Source organism: Triticum urartu, chromosome 5A (genome assembly GCF_056163025.1).
Source record: "Triticum urartu cultivar PI428250 chromosome 5A, HENAU_Tu73, whole genome shotgun sequence".
Lineage (NCBI taxonomy): Eukaryota > Viridiplantae > Streptophyta > Magnoliopsida > Poales > Poaceae > Triticum > Triticum urartu.
Window position 1 is genome coordinate 208,704,554 of NC_141877.1, and position 3,050 is coordinate 208,707,603.

Consider the following 3,050-nt stretch of genomic DNA (forward strand, 5'->3'; position numbering starts at 1 on the left):
ACAAATGTTGCTACAAATCGCACCGGTGCCCTGCACTGGCGAGCCGATGCAGCGGGAAAAAAATCAGGGACCCGGACTCCAGAGCACGTCGTTGCTCTAATGCCCAGTTCCTTCGTGCCATAAGGATTTAGTATTTTACTACTTGGCTATTCGGATGTGTGGACCAAAGTTGGCTGCACAAACTGCTGAAGCGGTGCCAAATAATTTTCTAATGGCACCGCTAATGAGATGGCAATAATTTAAGATACTAGGTACACTGTGACACTGTCTTAGGATGTGTGTGGTTGAAGGTGTGGTATGAATGGGTTGGGACCGTGACAATGTCTAAATCACATCTAACAAATGATTTGTAACAATGAAAGAGGGTCTAACCTTCTCTGCACATGCCAGAAACTTCCTTGCATTGTCCACATAATCAAACGCAACTAGCTTCGTGCATGGAGACTGATGGTCACAACGAGCAGATAGATCTTCAGCCACCCCGCTCCATTCATTGCCACTAATGGTCTTAGGGAGCTACAAGAGGAAGAAATGACTCAAATCGACCACCGGGTAAAAATCCTTCATTCCAAGTCATAGCCCGAGAGAGAGAGGAGAGGTATACCCGGGTGGTGAAGGAGTAGTCGCCGAAGGAGGAACCGCTGGAGAGGTCTTTGAAGAAGACCATGGCGACCCCGGCGGTAGGATGCGAGACGGCGAGAGCGAGGAAGCGGCTCTAGCTTAGCAAGGAAGGAAGGAAGGAGGAAACAGGGTAAATGTGACTTGTGGTCGGGGAGAAAAGGGGGTGGGGAAGGGGGGAAGGCGGCGGGGTAGATATTTTGGCGGTAGGCCTAAATTTTGGAAATGTGGAGGGTAACTTTGCGCGCAGTGCCGCCGGACCATTCACTTTGAATGATTGTGTGCATCATAGACGATTCTTCTGCTTTACGCGCATGGGATGAGTTTGATAATTCAAATTTTGGTGGAAATTTCCCTGGGTACGTCATTGCATAATTTAACATCACTTGCTAATTAGGGCACACAAAAGAGCGTACAACAGACAGACCACACTTACTGAATCGAGCAATTTTAGTAATTAAACAGAGCCAGTTGACTTAAACATTGCTCTAACAAAAGACCAGCATTAAAAACAAAGCCTAAGTACGCATAATTTTAACAAATCCGCCGCCGCGCCGACCTATGCATCGCCGGTGTGAGATGAGACGTCGATGACTTGTCCTGGCGACATGGCGCCGTTGGTGGACTTCTCGTCCCCCTTGCCGAAGTCGACCGCGTCCTCGTCCTCATCCTCGGCGCCGCCCTCAAGGTTGTAGTACTCGTAGTAGTGGCTGCGCCAGAGCTCGCGTTGGTACTCCACCACCGATTCCTCGACGGACAGACTCTTCTCTACCTCGACCTCGGCCACGCGGAACTCCTCCTCCCGGCACTCCTTGATCTTCGCCGCCTCCTGCATCTCCAGCTCCCGCTCGGCGACCTCATGAGGAAGCAGGTGCTCCATGGCCACCACCGCCTTTTCAGACGTGTGTTGCATGCTAGAGTCCGAGGTGGCCTAGAATATCTTGGCGTGTGCATTCTCGATCTTGGCGTGGATGGCCTCGACCCGGGCCAGGGCGACATCAACGGCACTGACGGTGGCTCGAGCGCTCTCAGTGTTTGCAGCCGCCATCGCAGCAGTAGCGGCAGCCATCTTGGCTGCTGCAACTGCCCTGTCAGCTGCCGCAGACGCCCTCTCGGCGAAAGCGGCCGCACTCAATGCGGATGCGGAGGCACTCTCGGCGTAGGCGGCCGCGCTCTTGGCGCAGGCGGCAGCGCTCTGGGGGGACGCGGCCATCGTACGGGCCTTCACGAAGCGTTTCCATGGCGTCATCTTTGCAAGAAGCGGGTGCAGGAATGGTGGTCGGGATTCATGGATTCGGGGTTTGCCGGCACTGGAGGAGATGAGTCGGCAAAGCTTAAGGAGGGAGACTTAAATAGACCCAAATATTTTCATCGCAAAAGGTTCCTAGAAAACAATTGTGTGTGATGTTGTAGATATTTTTTATTAGCTGTGAAAGACGAATTTGGAGTACAGTGGTAACGGATGGTGTTTAAAATGTACGAGAAATTTTGTACTGCTAATACAACTGTCATGTCAAATTTTGGAAAATTTCAGGGGTCATTTGACCTTTTAAGACATTTAAGTGATTTTCTAGCCATTTAATGACCGTAAATGAAATTTTAACTACATGTACATGCAACAGCTAACCATAACGGTTTGAAAACTCATATTTTGTGTACTTGTGTGCGATTTAATTCCATGTGTAGTAAATTGGAAGGAATTTTCAAAAATATTGGTCTCAAGGCTATGACACAATTAATTAAGCATGGAGTGACATGGCATTTTAATTCCAAAAAATAAAAACCAATATCAGAAACACATGGAACCTTGGTTGATGTAATGTCATGTCACCAAGATGAAGTGGAAAAAAATTTGGCATGTTTGACGAAAGTTTGGACACACACCCCTCACAAACAGGAGCAACTCACTAGAAGGCTCATGGTTCCGAGAGGGAACAATGCATGTTTGACGAACAGGAGATAGCTTCCTCTTATGGCCTTCAATTTTTTCTATGTTTAACTTGCACTACTACAACTGTAATGTGAAATTTTGGAAAATTCTAGGGGTCATTTGACATTTTAAAGACATTTAAGTGATTTTCTAGCCATTTAATTCAAATTTGAACTACATCTACATGCAACGCCTAACCATAACGGTTTGACAAATTATATTTGTGTACTTGTGTGCAAGTTAATCTCATGTGCAGTAAATTAGAAGGAATTTTCAAACATATTTATCTCATGACATGGACACATGCATATGTATGCATGGAGTGACATGGCATTTTAATTCCAAAAAATTAAAAAATATCAGAAACACATGAAACCTTGGTTGATGTAATGTCATGCAACCAAGATGATGTGGTAAAAAATTGGCATGTTTGATGAAAGTTTGGACACACACCCCTCACAAACCGGAGCAACTCACTAGAGGGCTCGTGGTTCCGAGAGGA

The 3,050-nt window shown here is 47.0% G+C and overlaps 1 pseudogene; it reads right to left on the reverse strand.

Moving 5' to 3' along the window:
* Nucleotides 1-1,177: 1,177 nt before the first annotated feature.
* On the reverse strand, nt 1,178-1,867 carry LOC147970807 (uncharacterized; annotated as a pseudogene).
* Nucleotides 1,868-3,050: the final 1,183 nt, after the last annotated feature.